Below are 19,785 nucleotides of genomic sequence, written 5' to 3' on the forward strand. Positions count from 1 at the left end.
CCCACAATACAGGGTGAGCTACAAACCACTTTCACATTCAGAAAGTGAAATTCCAGAGAATCTGAAGACTCAAACTCTAGAAAATTAGTGTACCCATTTTCTTCTAAAGGGGCTAAACCTGCTTTACTTCTCACCTCATGACCTCATGACCACGACCACAGCTCGTTGTGTTAGTTACAAAAGTTTTTGCATCATAACAACAGACCAAAAACTCACAAACCAGCTTCCCATCTACAAATGATCTGGACTAGCCTAGACAAAAACTGGAAGCAATTTTACCAAGAGATGCAAATGTGGATAGAAGATCAGAAAGGTCAAAATGTTCTTTGAGGTTCATTTGAATTCCCTTCCAGGTCTGTAACCCTTCCTTCTCCAGCCCTCAGGGCTCTGACTTAGGATCATAGACATCAAAGCTGGGATTCCTAGGCATGGAGAGCCAGGGACAGGGTGGTAAGTGACACCTTGGGAAGTGGAGGGGTAGAACGGGGACAGGATAAAACTCTGCATTGCTGGGACAGAGGCTGCTGTGTGGAGAATGGAATGTGATGGTGATGGGGGAAGGAGGGAATCCCTCGGACTCACCCCATCACCCTGAAATCACACAGAAGCTAAAATACCATATCTTACTGTCCCTGCTCCCATTCTTTTAGCATCTGTTTAATTCTGGCCCATAAGGGAGAAAATGTACAAACACTCAACGCTTTTCAGCGCGGCCTGGAATAATGTGAGACTATCTGGGAATGAGACGATCCGGCCCCACGGGGGGACTCAATGACTAACGATCACTCTGTTAATGGGGGGGGATCTGAATAGATAAGATGCTCCAGGTGAGTTTGTCACACTGTCTGGAGCGGTTCACAACTGGGCGTGCCGACCTCCGGGCAGATTGACAGCAAACCAGGCAGACGCCCCAAGCTGCTGGTTCGTTCTGTAATTAGATTTCACCAGGCCAGTAACAAATGTGAACTCCTGGATCGCTATCGCAGTCTTACCGTAGACGCACAGTCCCCTTAGACTCTCCAATCTGTCTTGCCAGCCAGACAAACTGGACTTTGTGATAAAAGGTCACTTACACCAAAAATCACATCACATCACGTTGCTCCCAGTCCCAAGAGATCAGTCACTTACCCCAGAGCAATTGGTACCCTAGATCTTACACCAAACACAACGCAGGTAGCCAATTCTATAGTAAATTAACTAAAGGATCATTAGCTAAGAAAAGGAAGTGAGAATTATTGAGAGGTTAAAGCAGGTAAGATGTATGCCCAGGTGAGTCACAGTTTGGTATTCCAAAGGGTGGCAGTGATGTCATAAACTGACAGTTTCCCAAAAGTCTTTTCAGGGTACCCAGATTGTCCCTGGGGGTCACAGCTTTGTATGCGGTATTCTTCTCTGTAAGAGTCCAAACAGTCCAGAGATCCAGGATCTTTCTTTGAATCCATACTTATAGCTTCTTCTCATGGAAAACAAACTGACAGGGTCACTACCCACGTCGGCTCTTTAATGACAGAGTGAGGAATGCGTTTTGAGTCTTTGACCTCCGGTCATAACACACAATGCCCACTTGCTTTGAAATTAGCTCTTTTCTGTTAAAGTTCATTTGCATTCCACAGGGCTTCTTCCTCGTTGGATGGGTTATTTAGTGACGGGGTATACACAATGCAAATATTTGCTACTACATTATAACGAGATATAGTTAAGTGAAAACAATGCAAGGAACATCCCATTACTTTTCATGAAGTTTAAACACCAAATACACTCTTATACATTTCACAATCTCTTTAATCTATCCTAATACACGAGTGAACTGGCCTTGGGCTCCGGCATGAGCTGGCACTTGGTTTGCCCGAGTCTCACAGTTTATACCACGAAACCTGGTGCAGGGTCATAGAGATGCTCTGGCTGATCCCGACCACATTTCCTACCATAGACAGACCCTTGGAGGCTGATGCTGCGGAGGCAGAGGTGGGATCTCGGGGCCTTCCACAAAGGGTCCTTGTGGGAATCAGCCCCAGAGGGGGCAGGAGGAAGGGGGAGAGGGGGTGCGTGAGGAGAGGAAGCACCTCTCTACCCCTGTGCTCTCCCTCGCCTCTTATCCCATCATCCCCAAACATTCGCTAGCCCCAGTACCCAGCTCCCCCAGCCCCAACCATTCAATCCCCAGTTTCCTCCCCATAACCCATCACCCTGGTCCCTCAATATTTGATCCCCCAGAGCCCAGCTATTTGGGGGATTTGGGGAGGGGAGGAGTTACCAGCCCCCAGGGACACTCCCCCTGCAGGGAACAGCTCCAGGTCAGTGGGGGAGCCCAGCCCAGGGGCTGGTAGGAGATAGGGGATGGGGACAGGTGTGTAGAGTGAAGGTGGGGCCTGGCCCACCCCAAGTGTCCTTCTCCTCATCTCCACGGCAGGGGGATCCCGGCTGGGAGGGGAAGGGAGAGGGGGGAACTTCAGCCAGGCAGAGGGAGCGGCTGGAGGAGTTTCTCTCTCTCCCTTCCCCGACCTGTGGCCCATCAGCTCAGCAGCCAGGGCTGCAGCAGGGAGGAGGGGCTGATCGGGGCTTCTCCTCCTCTGCCTGGGGTTTGCTTAGACCAGGCAGAGCCAGAGGGTCACTGACCAGCTGATGCTCGGCTGCTGCTGGATCCTCACCCCAGCAATGGGCAGCTAGATGCTTGGGAGCCAAATGCCCCTGATGTGTGTGGGAATGAGGAAATGGGTTTGTCACCATGGCCAGCCCTAGTCAGGGCACTGAGAGAATGGCCCTGCTGTGCGGAGGAGTCTCCAATGTCCATTGTGGTGTTAGTTCCACTTGGAACATTTTCCACGCTGAGAACATCTCAGCGGTTTCTTTCCTGTGCAGATTTGCTGATGCCTGATACTCCGGGAGCACCAAATGAAGCTTCCCCCATGTTCAAGGTCTCTCCGTTTTGTGGATCACTGATGTCTGAGCTCGGATTGAATCTTTTTCCATAATCAAGCTGTTCCGTGGGTCTCCCAGGCCTTTGTGAGTTCTTAGATGTTTAGTAAGGTATGAGCTCTTCCTGAAACTTTTCCCACAGACCAGGCATTTATGAGGTTTATAGCCCGTGTGGATTCTCTGATGTATAATAAGGTTCGATCTCTGAATGAAACTGTTCCCACAGTCCAAGCACTTATGGGGTCTCTCGCCTGTGTGGATTGCCTGATGCCTAATAAGGGATGATCTGTTGGTGAAACATTTGCCACAGTCCAAGCACCCATGGGGTCTCTCTCCTGTGTGGACTGCCTGATGTCTAATAAGGGTTGATCTCTGAATGAAACGTTTCCCACATTCCACGCACTCATGGGGTCTCTCTCCTGTGTGGATGGCCTGATGTCTAAGGAGGGCTGATCTGTGCGTGAAACTTTTCCCACAGTCCAAGCAGTTATGGGGTCTCTCTCCTGTGTGGATTCTCTGATGTATAACAAGGGCTGATCGCTGGGTGAAACTTTTCCCACAGTCCAAGCATTTATTGGGTCTCTCTCCAGTGTGGATTGTCTGATGGGTACTAAGGGATGACTTCTGACTGAAACACTTCCCACAATCGAGGCATTTATAAGGTCTCTCTCCTGTGTGCATTCTCCGATGTTTAGTAAGGTAGGAGTTGTTCTTGAAGCTTTTCCCACAGTCCAAGCATACGTAAGGCTTCTCTCCTGTGTGAATTCTCTGATGCACAATCAGGTCGGAACTGAGAACAAAACTTTTCCCACAGAGGAGGCATTTATAGGGACTGTCTCCCGTGTGAATTGTCCGATGTTTAGTGAGGTAGGAGCTGTTCTTGAAGCTTTTCCCACATTCCAAGCATTTATAGGGCTTCTCTCCTGTGTGGATCGTCTGATGGGAAATAAGGTTTGTTCTCTGAATGAAACTTTTCCCACAGTGGAGGCATTTATGAGGTTTATTCCCAGTATGAATTCTCAGATGTCGAAGAAGGTGTGAGCGCTGAATGAAACTTTTCCCACAGTCGAGGCACTTATAGGGTCTCTCTCCTGTGTGGATTGTCTGATGTGTACTCAGGGCTGACCTCTGTGTGAAACTTTTCCCACAGTCCAAGCACTTATGGGGTTTCTCTCCTGTGTGGGTTTTCTGATGCATAATGAGGGTGGTCTTCTGACTGAAACAGTTCCCACACTCGAGGCATTTATAGGGTCGGTCTCCCATGTGGATTCTTCGATGTTTAGTAAGATTTGAGCTGTTACTGAAGCTTTTCCCACACTCCAAGCACTTATGGGGTCTCTCACCCATGTGGGTTGCCTGATGTGTAATAAGTGCTGACGTCCAATGAAAACATTTCCCACACTCAAGGCATTGATAGCGTCTCTCTCCCGTGTCGATTCTCCCATGGGTATTAAAGTCTGAGCTGTTATGGATTGTTTGATGTGTAACAAGCTGTGATCTCAGAATGAATCCTTTCCCACACTGGAGGCAGTGGTAGGATTTCTCTTCCTTGGGATTTGTCTGCTGGGCTGTGGGATCCTTGTTTCCTCCCCTATAGATAATAGATTCATCCACTTTCTTCCTCGGGCGGTTTCCCATCAGCCTTTCTGACCTGTGCCAATTTCCCCAGGCTTCTCCCTCTTCCAAGCACTGGGAAAAATTCCCTTCAGCTCTTCCCACAAAGGTCCCCTGTGGTTCCACTTCCTCATGATGATTCCCCTCCTCGTTCTCACTCCCTCGCTCAGCACCTGCTGGGAGAGAGAGACAATCCAGACAAGAGTCATTGTGCTGGGGAGAAAGAGGAATAGCACAGAGGGAAAACCCAACACACTAACGCTGTGAAGACTGAGCAATTGGATTCTGCCTCCACATCCCACCCAAACATTCACAGGGAAGAAAAGTTGGGAAGGAAACTCCTGCAGCTAACAGGACGGGTGGAAAGCCGTAAGTGATATCTGCCGACTACAGCCCTGCCCTGGGTGAGATAAGGAAGAACTGAGGGCACTTGCTCACACCACATTTTTGGGATTCTCAACTTCTTCCTTCATTCACCAGATGGTTTCTGTGTCAGGCCTCACCTGTGCGGGTGCCTCTCAGGATCTCTCTTTCCTTGCAGGCCTGGAGATCCGGGACCCACGGCTCTTCCCCTCGTTCCAGCTGGGCGATCAGCTCAGGTTTGGGAATGGGAAATCCTGCGCAGGGGATGAAATCAGACCAGATCAGGGTGCATGGAGGATTGAGAGCGTCTGTCATAAAGGGCATTCTGTGAGCTGAACCTGTGGCTGTGCAGGGGGATTGTGCAATTCAAGAGGATGGGAACATGGTCACAGAGCCCCCTTGGGAGAGGCAGAAATCTGGGGAGAATTGCGACGCCCTCAGTAGGAATTTCCAGGATCTGTGCACTCTGGGGGCCTTGCTGACGCACACCCAGCTCTAATGTTAAACCCCTTTCTATTTCTAAACCTGCAGAGCCCAGAGCCCTCCCCATGGCTGGAGCTAGTCCCAAGGAGGGAGGTGACCAGGGATTCTGTGTGCGAATGAGAAACAACACAGACAGGACAATACATGGCTTCTCCCCTTTGAAAGCTGGAGGGGTGGGGATGGTTTAGCACAGAGGTGGGCAAACTACGGCCCACGGGCTACACCCGGCCCACGGGACCCTCCTGCCCGGCCCCTGAGCTCCTGGCCTGGGAGGCTGGCCCGCGGCCCCTCCCCTGCTGTTCCCTCTCCCCCTAAGCCTCAGCTCACTGTGCCGCGGGCGCAATGCTCTAGGCGGCGGGGCTGCGAGCTCTTGATGGCAGCGCAGCTGCAGGGCCGGGGCCTGACCCGGTGCCCTGTGCTGCGCGGTGGTGTGGCTGGCTCCAGTCGGGCGGCACGGCTACCTGTCCTGGTGCTCCAGGCAGCATGGTAAGGGGGCAGGGAGTGGGGAGGTTGGATAGAGGGCAGGGGAGTTTGGGGTGGTGATCAGGGGGTGGGGATGTGGATAGGGGTCAGGGCAGTCAGAGGGCGGGGAACAGGGGGGTTGAATGGGGGCAGGCGTCCCGGGGTGGGGGGCAGTCAGGAATGAGAGGAGGGGTTGGATGGGGCGGCAGGGAGCAGTCAGGGGACAGGGAGGGGTGGATGGGGTAGGGGTCCTGGTGGGGGGCCATAAGAGGACAGGGAACAGGGCAGGTTGGATGGGGCAGGAGTCCCTGGGGGGCCATCAGGGGGCGAGAAGCGGGAGGGGGTCGGATGGGGGTGGGGCTTGGGGAGGCACAGCCTCCCCTAACCAGCCTTCCATACAATTTCGGAAACCCGATGTGGCCCTCAGGTCAAAAAGTTTGCCCACCTCTGGTTTAGCTGGTCCATTAGGCTGGTTCCATTGGAGGGGGTATGGAGATGCAAGTCTCTCTCACACGGCAACTGTGCATTATAGACCCCAATCCCCTCCATAGAGTCATAGACTTTAAGGTCAGAAGGGACCATTATGATCATCTAGTCTGACCTCCTGCACAACGCAGGCCACAGAATCTCACCCACCCCCTCCTGTAACAAACCCCTAACCTATGTCTGAGCTACTGAAGTCCTCAAATCATGGTTTAAAGACTTCAAGGTGCAGAGAATCTTCCAGCAAGTGACCCGTGCCCCTTGCTGCAGAGGAAGATGAAAAACCTCCAGGGCCTCTGCCAATCTGCCCTGGAGGAAAATTCCTTCCCGACCCCAAATATGGCGATCAGTTAAACCCTGAGCATGTGGGTAAGACTCACCAGCCAGACACCCAGGAAAGAATTCTCTGTAGTAACTCAGATCCCACCCCATCTAACATCCCATCACAGACCATTGGGCATATTTACCGCTAATAGTCAAACACCAATTAATTGCCAAAATTAGAGTATCCCATCATATATCCCTCCATAACCTTATCAAGCTTAGTCTTGAAGCCAGATATGGCTTTTGCCCCCACTGCTCCCCTTGGAAGGCTGTTCCAGAACTTCACTCCTCTGATGGTTAGAAACCTTCATCTAATATCAAGTCTAAACTTCCTGATGGCCAGTTTATATCCATTTGTTCTTGTGTCCACATTGGTACTGAGCTTAAATAATTCCTCTCCTTCCTGGTATTTATCCTTCCGATATATTTATAGAGAGCAATCATATCTCCCCTCAGCCTTCTTTTGCTTAGGCTAAACAAGCCAAGCTCTTTGAGTCTCCTTTCATAAGACAGGTTTTCCATTCCTCGGATCATCCTAGTAGCCCTTCTCTGTACCTGTTCCAGTTTGAATTCATCCTTCTTAAACATGGGAGACCAAAACTGCACACAGCATTCCAGATGAGGTCTCACCAGTGCCTTGTATAATGGTACTAACACCTCCTTATCTCTACTGGAAATATCTCGCCCGATGCATCCCAAGACCGCATTAGCTTTTTTCACGGCCATATCACATTGGCGGCTCATAGTCTTCCCGTGATCAACCAATACTCTGAGGTCTTTCTCCTCCTCTGTTACTTCCAACTGATGAGTCCCCAGTTTATAACAAAAATTCTTGTTATTAATCCCTAAATGCATGACCCTGCACTTTTCACTATTAAATTTCACCCTATTACTATTACTCCAGTTTACAAGGTTATCCAGATCTTCCTGTATGATATCCCGGTCCTTCTCGGTATTGGCAATACCTCCCAGCTTCGTGTCATCCGCAAACTTTATTAGCACACTCCCACAGTTTGTGCCAAGGTCAGTAATAAAAAGATTAAATAAGATTGGTCCCAAAACCGATCCCTGAGGAACTCCACTAGTAACCTCCCTCCAGCCTGACAGTTCACCTTTCAGTATGACCCGTTGTAGTCTCCCCTTTAACCAGTTCCTTATCCACCTTTCAATTTTCATATTGATCCCTATCTTTTCCAATTTAACTAATAATTCCCCATGTGGAACCGTATCAAATGTCTTACTGAAATCGAGGTAAATTAGATCCACCGCGTTTCCTTTGTCTAAAAAGTCTGTTACCTTCTCAAAGAAGGAGATTAGGTTGGTTTGGCACAATCTACCTTTTGTAAAACTATGCTGTATTTTGTCCCAATTACCGTTGACCTCGATGTCCCTAACTACTTTCTCCTTCAAAATTTTTTCCAAGACCTTGCATACTACAGATGTCAAACTAACAGGCCTGTAGTTACCCGGATCATGTTTTTTTCCTTTCTTAAAAATAGGAACTATGTTAGCAATTCTCCAGGCATACGGTACAACCCCTGAGTTTACAGATTCATTAAAAATTCTTGCTAATGGGCTTGCAATTTCATGTGCCAGTTCCTTTAATATTCTTGGATGAAGATTATCTGGGCCCCCTGATTTAGTCCCATTAAGCTGTTCGAGTTTGGCTTCCCTCACTGACTATGGAAGAACCTGTGTAGATTCAGAAATGCAGATCCTGCATCTTCTAATAACCGAGGGGACGGGAATCGCTTACCCAGCGAGGTCACCGTCTCGTAATTCTCCTGCATGACGTCCCTGTAGAGGGCTCTTTGAGCAGGGTCCAGCAGAGCCCCCTGCCCCTGGGTGAAATACACAGCCACCTCCTCGAAGGTCACCAGCCCCTGTAACAACAAAGACCAGAGATACAGAATCCCACCCCCATCCTCAGAGCAGCCAGGAGGCTTCAGGGGGTGGGGCGAAGGTGAGAGCTCCTTGTCCCCCCCAGAAGATGGAGGTGGGCAGGGTCTTCTCATTTACCATACACCTGCCAGCCACAGGCTGATGAGCAGGGAACAGGAATCCCAACAGCTTCCCTTGGTATTTCACAGCTGCCTCTGGCCAGTGGGTTCAGGCTCCAGCACTGGGAGTCTGGTCAGTTTTCCCAGCCCTGCCCAGGGGGGCGTTTCCTGGTTCAGGAAAGATGGAATGTCCCCCGTCCCCCTCCCAATAATGGGCCTGTTCAGAAAATCAGGTCCCAGGTTGAACTTGTCAGGGCAGGTTTATCACACCCTGTCCCCTCCCTGCTGCCCCGTGTGTTTCCTGCCCCTCCTCATCTCTAGCAAACCCCCCTCCCCAGCAGCTCCCTGAAAATCCCCTACCTGAGCTGGCTCCATCACAGCCATTTCTTTTCCCCGTCTCCCGGAAGATGGGCCGATCTGAAGCAAAATCAGGATGTGATTCTTCAGCCTGTCGGGGCGAGAGGGGTGATTGGGGAGGTTTCAGAAGGGGCTTGAGTCCATTTCACACCCCGATTCCCCCCAGGCTCTCTCCCTGCAGACAGACGCTCTGGACTCTGCCACACTGGGAAGAAACCCAGTTAGTTTATTACCATCCAGGCCAGGCCCCTCCCAGCAGAACTAAATCTACTGGGGACACTTTTAAACTCTCCCCATAATAGCATCTCTGAGCTGAATGCTGGAAAAAGAGCAGAATCAAAGGAGCCACTTTTGGGGATCCCCCTGACATTGGCCCCAAGGGCAGCACGTCCCCCCAGCAGCGCAGGAACTTGGCTGGGACAGGAACTGGCTTTTGCTCTGTCAGCTCCTCCCCTTGTTCCCAGGAGAGTCAGTCTGCCCAGGGGGTGCAGGGAATGGATCCGGGCAGGGCTCGGAGTTGGGAACCTCCCTCCCCACTTTCTGCTCCTGCTGCCCCTTTCAGTCTGGTCACTCTCTGTTTCTATCACCTTCCCTCTCTCCCCTTCCCTCTGCCCTGGAGAACTGATTACTGTCCTGTTCCCATGGGCATTTGCTCTCATTAGATCAGCGGCTGCCACTGCTCACAGGAGTGTGAGTTGGGGTGTGTCTGTGAGGGCAGCAGCTCTGGGACTCAAAGACACCAGGGAGCAGAGATGGGGCAAGGAGGGAGCGCTTGTGCGGTCACTTTACTGCCCGGCCCCAGCCGGGTCTCTCCCCATCACCTGCAGGCTCCGGCTCAGGGGCTGGTGTCGGCAGAGCCCAGGGCTGCCCTAAGGGGGCTGCTTCCAGCCACTGGAGCCTGTCCCTACCTGGGCTGGGCACAGAGAGGGCTTTAATGAAGGTCTCACCCCACCACAGTCAGGGCTGGCTCCAGGCACCAGCCGAGCAAGCTGGTGCTTGGGGCGGCAGATTCTACGGGGCGGCATGCCGCCCAATCCTAGGGTGGCACGGCCGCTTTTTTTTTGTTCGCCGATCCGGCCGCCCTGTAGGGAGCGGTGGCGAGGAAGAAGGGAGCGCCCTGCTGGGAGCAGGCTGCGCATCCGTCTGCCCCAGCCAGTGCCAGGTCTGTAGCAAGCCCAGCAGGGCAGCCCGCGTCCTTCCCTCCCCGCCGACCAGAGCGGCACGGAGCCCTCCCGGCAGGCGGCGCGGCGGTCGGGGCTGCGTGGCAGCGCCCCACCGAAACCCTGGCCGCCCCCTTCTCTCTCTCCCCTCCGCTCCCTCCTCCTCCCCTCCACTAGCCGGAGCACGTCTGCAGCGCAGGGAGTCCCCCTGCACCCTGGTTCCAGCCACCTCACAGGTTTTTGTTTTTTTCCCCCTGCTTTGCCGCTCCGGCCACGCCGCAGGGGCGGCAAAAAAGCCAGAGCCGGCCCTGACCACAGTCCCCACTGCAGGAGCAGCAGCTGCTCAGCCCGGGCTTCCAGACCAAACTGGAGAAGGAAGCAGCATCTGACCAGGGAGCTTAACTCCAGGGCTCTAATATCAGGGGCAGAGAGACACACACCCGCCTCCTCCTCTCCCTTAGCCAGAACCGGAGCCCTCTGGTGGCAGCAGCTAATAACTGAGCCTCCCTGTCCTGTCCCTGCAGCCCCCAGGGACAGGCAGGGGCTGATCCCATTGGCCCATCCGCACTCACCTTCCCTGCCAGAGCCAGCAGTGACTCCGGTCTGACTCCTGTGTGGCTGAGATCTGGATCCTGCCCGGAAATCAGACCAGGGTCCTTGTCAACCCTGTCGTGTACAAGCCAGAAGGAAAGGGGGGGTTATTTCTCCATCAATCTCTTTCCATTGTCAGCCAGGTCACAGACGTACTATAGTGAACAAACACGTAATGCACACAAAACACTGTGAATGGTGTAACGCATTCTGGACAGTCTTTGGAATACTTAGGAATTCCTCGTAAACACAGAAAATCTGTCTTTGTCCCTTAGACTGACTCATCCCCCCATTGTCACTGTCACACTTTGGCTCATGCATGTTAACACGTTCCTCTCTGATCTTCTTTCCCAGCTATTTTCTCAGGCCTTTTCCTCACTGCTAAAGCCCAAGTGCCTTGTCCTCACTGCGTTTGTACCGCAACATCGCGCCTGCTCCTTAGTTACCCCAAAGCAAAGAACAAAACCCACCTCTCTCAGCAGTGAGGGACAGGCCTCTGGGCTAGACTCACGAAGGGACTGAGGCGTTGTGATGCTGAGTGTCGCAGTGCCTAACTGTTAGGCACCTAGAAAGTCATAGGAACATCCCTGTGATCCACAAAGCAAACTTAGGTGCCTAGGCTCCCTATACAGTGACTTGGGAGAGATGGGCGCCTTAGAATGGCATCCGAAAAAGTCAGCCCGCTAGGCAAGGAGTCGTCTAAGTCAGTGGTCCCCAAACTTTTCAGGGTCATGCCCCCCTCCTTACTCCTGTCTGGGCCCCCCTCCTTACTCCTGTCTGGGCTGTGGCTCCTGGGGGGTGGGAGGGGGAACCAGCACGGGGTAAGGAAGCTGAGGCTGGGGCCGCAGCCAGGGAAAGGGTCTGCGTCAGGGGCTGGGAGCAGAGCTGTGGCCAGGGGGTGGGGCCATGGCTAGGTGGTGCTCCCTCCCTGCCCGCTGCGGGGTGGCCTGGGTCCAGCCACGCAGGGGGGCACGCCCCACAGTTTGGGGATCACTGGCCTAAGCTAACCAACGGGAGATGCCGACCACGGGGCTGTGTCCTAAACCCTGCCCATCTCATGGAGTTTGGTACCTAAGTCCCCGCTGCAGGGAGGTGCCTAGTGATCCAGGAATGGGAAACCCGCTCCTGCAGTCCGGCGGCTCAAGTGCCTAAGCTGTTCCTTGTGAGAAGGAGCTAGGCAGGTGCCACACACAACAGCCAGAGGAGAAGGGTGCCATCTTATCACTTTTAACCCAATGGTTACCACACTTGCTTGAGATGTCGGAGACCCCCCACTCAAACCCTTTCTCCGTCTCTCTCCGAGGCAGGAATTGAACCTGGGTCTCTCACATCCCAGGCAAGGGCTCTAACCATTGGGCTAGAAGTTGGATAGCAACACCGTGGCCTCCTTTTCCAGCCAGAGTTTGAATGGGACCCGATCCAGACAGCGGGCCTCTGAGCACACTTATTGGATTGTGCCCTGAAGGCAAGAGAGACATTCACCCGCCTCTCCCTTGTTCCTGAATCACTCTGGGGCTTACGCAGGAGCCAGATATCCAGCTGCCCAGAGGAAGGCAGCAGGGCTCATGCTTAGAAGCAGAAACTAAGGGTACGTCTATACTACCGGCCGGATCGGCAGGTAGTGTTCGATATATCGGGGATCGATTTATCGCGTCTTGTCTAGACGCGATAAATCGATCCCCAAATGGACGCCTGTACTCCACCTCGGCAGGAGGAGTAAGCGGAGTCGACGGGGGAGCCGTGGCAGTCGACTCGCTGCCGTGAAGACGGCCAGGGAAGTCAAACTAAGATACTTTGACTTCGCGTAGCTGAAGTTGCGTATCTTAGTTCAACCCCCCACCCCAGTGTAGCCCAGGCCTGGGGCTCCTTAGGGAAATTCTACCTTGAAAAAAAACAGGAGGTGGCCATGCCAGGTGGTTTGCCTACAATGAAAATATCCGATACAGCTTCAGAAACAAATACAGAGCATGTCTAGTAACTGCCGCCGCACCCTATTTCTGGATGCGTCTGAGCCAGATTAGCCCCATGCTCTGCACATGTGCCGAGACATATCACAATGTTTGATGTGAGCTGAAAATACTTTTGCTACGCCTGGCAGGGTGCGTCCTCACACTTTGGTGAACATCGCAGTCGTGGGCTCACTAATCTAACCATCATAGTGTAAGAAGGGTAACAGACTTGTAAGTGATATGTGGATCAATTGGCTCATTCCCATGGGACAAGAGTGCCCCCATTTTGTCTATGTTGCTTATAAAGGGGATCACGGTACAGTCAGGCCAACACACGCACAGCAGGATCTGCCATGACACTATCCGGCCTCCATTCTCCTGCTCATGAAAAACATCCTGTCTTTTGCAGGAGCGAGAGCACCTTGAATTTCAGCCTTAACCCATTTAATGAAATTCTGTCAGGCCAAAAGTGACACCTGTAAAATATCCTAATGGCTTTTCTACATAGCGCAACACTCAGGGAAGATGAGATGAGCGCCCCACTGCTTCGCTCCTTCTCTTTGGACTTGAAAAATCGAATGTGGGTTACACCTGGACGATACAAAATTTAAGAATGTTCAAGAGAGGTGAAAGGCCCGATAATTAATAGTATTTGGGGGAAGGACGCCTGCAATCTTCTGTGGTTGCCCTGAGTGCCACTGTCAAAATTAAGGCCACCTTACTTCTCAATGAGAACATCTGTAAGTTATTTGCATTAACTTCACACCTGTAGTGTCACACCATGTAGACAAGCCATGAATAAGTAAAAGGAAGAGAATAAGGGAAATTCGGAGGGGGGAGCCCCCACTAATTCCTTTAGTTTTAAATGCTTTAACTGGTTTTCCAGGACACCCACACAAACGGGTGCAGACATTCAGATGCAACCCCTGTCAAAGGAGCAGGAGTAGTAGCCGCACAATCCGTATCAGAGTTTTCAGCCTGCAAACCCATTTAATGACAGAGTCAACATTATAGTCACTGTATCTGCAGTGCTAAGACAATGGGTGTTTTTAACTATTATACATTAGCTATCCCACTGCAAAACCATAATGGAGGCAAGGCACTTTGGTTTCACCAAAGGGAAACTAAGTGAGGTCAGCACTATTCCCCCCTCCCTGAAGAGAAACAGAATTTTTTTAAAAAGTCAAAACATCTTTGATATCAGCTGTACAAATCGGTAAACTTGTCAGAATGAAGAACATCCCTGAAACGTATCATAACAAACTAGGCAGCACACATACAAGGCTATGAAATTAAAACAGACAATTGGAAGTATAAAGAAATCAGTAGAAAGATTGACATCTATATCTGCAATAAATGAAGTTATAGAAGAGTAAGGCGTGTACTTCAGTGTGTGCAGGATGGGGGATTATTCACAGAAATTAGCAATTACAAAAGGAGAGAAATCACGTTACTGGAAGTGCAAAATGGCATTGAATGTTACAACCATTTTAGATATACGGATCCTTTGGGAGAACAGCAAAAGTATGAATGCACCCTAAAGATGCAGAAACGGACAGGCAAACAAAAGGAATGAAAAATACATTTATTTATTTATTTTAATTCAGGGGTTCTCGAACTGGGGCTCGGGACCCCTGAGGGGGTCGCGAGGTTATTACATGGGGGTCACGAGCTGTCAGCCTCCACCCCCAAACCGTACTTTGCCTCCAGCAATTATAATGGTGTTAAATATATAAAAAAGTGTTTTTAATTTATTAGGGGGATCGCACTCAGAAGCTTGCTATGTGAGAGGGGTCACCAGTAAAAAAGTTTGAGAACCACCGTTTTAATTTCATGACTTTGGGGGGGCATAACTCATGAGTTTTCAGTTCTTGTGACTCTCAATCCATCTTGGGGTTGTATGTTTAGTAAAAAATATAGTGGAAATTTCCTCTGGAGAAGGATTTTATACAAATGCACTAAGGGTACGTCTACACTTACCTCCGGGTCCGATGGCAGGCAATCGATGTTCTGGGATCGATTTATCGGTCTTGTCTAGACGCGATAAATCGATCCCGGACCGATCCCGGAAGTGCTCGCCGTCGACGCCGGTACTCCAGCTCAGCGAGAGGAGTACGCGGCATCGACGGGGGAGCCTGCCTGCAGCGTCTGGACCCGCGGTAAGTTCGGACTAAGGTACTTTGAATTCAGCTACGTTATTAACATAGCTGAATTTGCGTACCTTAGTCCGAAGTGGGGGGGTAGTGTGGACCAGGCCTAAGGGACAGATTTTAAAGAGAGTTTACGCTCCTTGTGGGATTTTTAAAAGGGTGTAGGGGCCCGTCAACTTTTAAAATTCTGGCCTTTGGTGAACATTGGAGAACCAAGTTCGACACACAAGGTGACATGTGAAAAAGCACAATGGAAAATAACAGGGGATTGAGGCAATTCCCATTGGTGGATCAAAATAAGAATGTGGATTAAGGCAATCTCCATTGGTGGATCAAAGGAAACTGAAGCAGTTTTGACACCAACCCAAGAAATCAGTCAGCCTTGAACTCAAAAGATCCCAAAGAATGAACGTTATCAAAAAAAAAACAACAACAAAAATTTAGAACTGAAAACTGCCAGTTACAAGATTGCACTACAAACAGGAAATGTTACACTAGAAACACTGTGAAATCTCTTTGCTGAAGCTACTAGCAACTATTAATATTTCCCATGTTTATTTGCTATTAAAAATATAAATTCTATAGCACAATAACATCCATCCACACAATGTTAACAACGTTAATGACGAAGTGCTTAGAGGAATAAAAACAAAATTTTAAGATAATTTAAAGGAGTGAAACTTTATCTACAGCAGATTACAAGAAAAGGAGTCAAAATCAGGGAATCGGAAAAGTAGAGGAGACAATAAGGCCCCACCTCCTGGAGCCACCTGGTTAGATCAGTACTTTGCTTTTCATAAATAAAATAACTAATTACATAAAGCCACCCTGGAGTAAGTTTCTAGCCCTCATGTTTGCAGAGGAAAACTTGAAACTGAGACCCAACCATAACTGGTGCAGCAAGATCTGCTTGAGTCTGCAGAGAGACTAAGACCACAGAGGGCAGAACTGCCCCATGCAACCAAATAGGGCATTAACGCTAAGAACCAGGGCGCTGGGGTCCTGTTTCCAACCCCAGGCAGAGGAGGAGAAGCCATCAGCCCCTCCTCCCTGCTGCAACCCTGGCTGCTGAGCTGATGGGCCACAGGTGGGGGAAGGGAGAGAGAGAAACTCCTCCAGCCGCTCCCTCTGCCTGGCTGAAGTTCTCCCCTCTCCCTTCCCCTCCCAGCCGGGATCCGCCTGCCATGGAGATGAGGAGAAGGACACTTGGGCCAGGCCCCACCTTCACTCTAGACACCTGTCCCCATCCCCCATCTTCCACCAGCTCCTGGGCTGGGCTCCCCCACTGACCTGGGGGGGAGTGTCCCTGGGGGCTGGTAACTCCTCGTCTCCCTGAATCCCCCAGAGTGCTGGGCTCTGAGGGATTAAATGCTGAGGGGCAGATGTTGGGCAGAGAACTGCGGGATTGAATGGGTGGGGCTGGGGGAGCTGGGAATCTGAAGGAGCGGGGTGCTGGGGCTATTGAACGTTTGGGGATCACAGATAAGACCCTTATCACTCACCCCCTCTGTCCTTTCTCCCTGTCCCTCTGCATTCAGACAGCACCACTGAGAGGGACTGATTCCCACAGGGCCTTTGGTGCGAGGCCCAGAGATCCTACCTCTGCTTCAGCAGGAAACTGGGTTTGTCCCAACTAGGGTGACCAGATGTCCCGATTTTATAGGGACAGTCCTGATATTTGGAGCTTTTTCTTATATAGGCTCCTATTACCCCCCACCCCCTGTCCCGATTTTTCACACTTGCTGTCTGGTCACCCTAGTCCCAACTGGGAAAAGTGGTTGGGTTAACTGGCACATTTCCCCCTGACCCGGCCTGAACCTCCGCCCCTTTTCCTAGTCCAGATCAACCCTGAGCATCTCATTTAGCCTGCTCTCCCCACCCCCACCCCCGCAGCAGAGTGAATGTTACAGATGCTAAATTTCCCCTTGGGGGTAGATTGTCCCATCCCTGATTATTGTCCCGTTGAGCTGGGGTTGTGCTGAAGAACATTTATTTTCTCTGCCCATTCTTGTTCGTAAAAACAGAATGAAACAGAGTCTAAAAGAGCTGGAGCAGGGAGAGTAAAGGGCGCTATTTCAAGCTCTGGTTTATTTGAGCCTGATGGGGGTGAGTCCGGGGGATTCCTTCCTTCCGCCTCAGCATCACGGTCCTCCTTCGACACCACGGCGTCTGTCCCGGCGTTGGAGCGTTCATCCTCTCCCCGTTCTATCCCTCCCCCTCCCAGACTGGTCGTATTCCACAGCGGTTCTCCGCTCGCCACGCTTAGGAACCACGCTCTGATTTCTTGGATCCTAAATCAGACTCCCGAGGGCTGGGAACGAAAGGGGACCTGGAGAGGGAATTTAATGAATCCCACACACGGGGTGATCATTCGGAGGCTAAATCCCAGTTGCCAAGCAGTTGTGGGCTTCTTTCTGCCGTGCGCAGATTGTTCGCTGATGAGAAGGATGCTAGTTGTGCTTTCTTTCTCTGCGATGAGGCTAAAAGTTTCGTCAATAACAGAGCCAAATAATGAGAGAGACCGGAAATATCCTGTGAACGTCGGGAGAAGCCCTCCTTAAATCAGTGGTTCTCAACCAGGGGCACACGCACCCCTGGGGGTACACAGACCTCTTGCAGGAGGCACATCAACTCATCTAGATATTTGCCTAGTTTTACAACAGGCTGCATAAAAAGCACTAGCGAAGTCAGGACAAACTCAAATTTCAGACAGACACTGACTTATTTAGACTGCTCTATAGACCATACACTGAAATGTAAGAACAATATTTATATTCCAGTTGATTTCTTTTCGAATTCTATGGTAAAAATGAGAAAGTCAGCACTTGTTCAGTAATAGTGGCTGTGACACTTTTGTATTTTTATGTCTGATTTTGTAAGCGAGTCATTATTAACCTGGGGGTAGGCAAGACAAATCAGACTCCTGCCAGGGGTACAGTGGTTGGGAAAGGTTGAGAGCCACTGCCTTACATTATAAAGGGCTATGGATGACACCATCAGTGGACTGGGGGGGGACTGAGAAGGAAGGTGGGGATATCTACAGGCCTATCCAGCCCTGATGCCAGACTGAACTGGATCGCTGAGTCCAGAGGAAGACGAGGAGCCTGACACAGCCCAGTGGCTCGCCCTGTCCCCGGTGGCCACAGCATTGGCTGGGGACAATGGGGACTATGCCAGGGATGTCCCCAGGGAGAATCAAAGCTGACCTGGGACAGAAGCTGCTCACCCTAAAGTCACCCTCCTCTCTGGCTCCCGTTCACCCGAGCTCCCTGGGTTTTCTGTGCCTGCTTTTGTGACAGGATCCCAGTGTCTCGCACGGATTAGCGGCGTTTTTCTGCCAGCCTTAAAAGGTCGCTCTGTGGCTGGTGCCTGCAGGAACCGGGACCAGGAATGGGCTGGGCTAGGGCTGAAATGTGGGGTGCTGGGCTCTGAGCATTGGGTTGGAGAAAGGGGGGTGGGGGTTAGCTTTTCTTTCCTCCTTCGAAATAATAAAGGAGAATTGAGTTTCTCAATGCTCCCCCCTCCCAGAGCCCTTTGTCTTGAATATCGATTAAACAGGGTCTTTAAAGGAGTCGGAGGCCATCTTGGAAGGCTCTTTGCAGTGTCATTTCTGTAACACTGAGCCCAGACTGCAGATTGCAAAACTACCCGGGGGCGGGGATCAGGCTCTTTAGCTCTGTGGAGATAATCCATCATCTGCCGGGCCATTCCCCTCTATCATTTCCCACTCCCCTGCCTCTTGTCCAGGGAGGGTCAACAATCTGCCTAGCATACACTATATAGAGGAGGGGAGAGGGGCCCTGCCCAGGCACTGCGATGCACTGGGCCTTTAAGGACACAGCCCTGGGAAACAGGAGCTAAAATCCTGCAAAAGGGGGGCAGGAAAAGCCCCTCTGCCCCCCCCCTTTTTGCAATCACTGCAGCTGGCTCACCCCCTCTGGGGAGACTTTTATCCCCTCCCCGGGTTTCCCTTCTGCCCTGGCTGGCAGTGCCTGTACCCAACTCCTACCCCCAGTCCTTGATTTGGCCCCTGTGGCCCCGCTCCTTCCCCAAGCTGTTGTAACAGCCCCCCCCCCCCAGTTTGGCCCCTGCCCAGATTCTGCCCCTCCGCCCCCCAGGAACAGCCGCGAGCTGCTTGGCAGCCCAAGGGGGGGGCAGGGCGGGGCCAGCAGATCTCACCGAGCAGCAGCCTCCGTTCACCCCAGCGCGGCCAGGGGCTGGGAACACAAAGCAGCAGATTTGGGGCAGCAGGTGACTCCGGCTCCCACCCCCGTCTGCCCCCGTGTCGCTGTCCCAGCACGGCCCGGCCCGGCCCGGCTCCCCCCGCCCGCACACACCGGGAGCTGGCGGCAGCTTTCCCGGGCCCAGGGCAGGGAATCGCAGCCAGCTCCGCTGGGAGCAGTCTGGGGCCAAACCTCCCCCTGCAGCCCGGGGGTGACGGGGGGCGGGTCTCTCTTACCTTCCCTCCGAGCGGGCCCCCCCTGGGGCAGGGGCCGGGCCGGGAAGGTCCCTGGCCGGGCTGGGGGCTCTGCCCTGGGAGAGGCTCCTGGGGAGCAGCGGGAAGGGCCCTGCTGGAGATTCCCCTCTCCCGGCTGCAGCCAGGGCTCCGGGCTCCCAGCACCAGCCGCCGGGGCTCGGGGATCTCGCCAGGAGCCAGAGTCACCGCAGCGGCTGCGAGTCACTTCCTGCTGCCGGGCCTGAGCCCAGCGATCGCTGCCCCCAGAGCCGCCTTCCAGCCGCTCCTGGGTCCTAGCGATCAACCCAGCGACCTGCAGCCCCCCTGCCCCAGATCCTGCCTCTACCAGTCTAGACAAGGGCAGCTTCTCTGAGCCCCCGCACACACGCGCAAATTGGGCCCCTAGACTCTTGCCTATAGGTTGCCCGGGCCTTAATCCAGCCCTGGATGGATCCCTCCAGGGTTGGGGGTCTGGCG

At 52.2% G+C, this 19,785-nt stretch overlaps 1 protein-coding gene and 1 pseudogene across 1 annotated transcript in view; both read right to left on the minus strand.

The window, feature by feature from the left end:
* The window catches only part of LOC112121933 (zinc finger protein 420-like), a 19,373-nt gene extending 10,958 nt beyond the window's left edge, over nucleotides 1–8,415 (minus strand). Inside the window, exon 1 of the mRNA XM_029913854.1 lies at nucleotides 8,402–8,415. The gene's annotated coding sequence lies outside the window, so the exon portion shown is untranslated. The remainder of the gene's footprint in view (nucleotides 1–8,401) is intronic.
* Nucleotides 2,508–19,785, minus strand: part of LOC112124284 — a 408,472-nt pseudogene continuing 391,194 nt past the window's right edge.

The sequence above is a fragment of the Terrapene carolina genome, unplaced genomic scaffold (genome assembly GCF_002925995.2).
Source record: "Terrapene carolina triunguis isolate 2854851 unplaced genomic scaffold, T_m_triunguis-2.0 Scaffold990, whole genome shotgun sequence".
Classification (NCBI taxonomy): domain Eukaryota; kingdom Metazoa; phylum Chordata; order Testudines; family Emydidae; genus Terrapene; species Terrapene triunguis.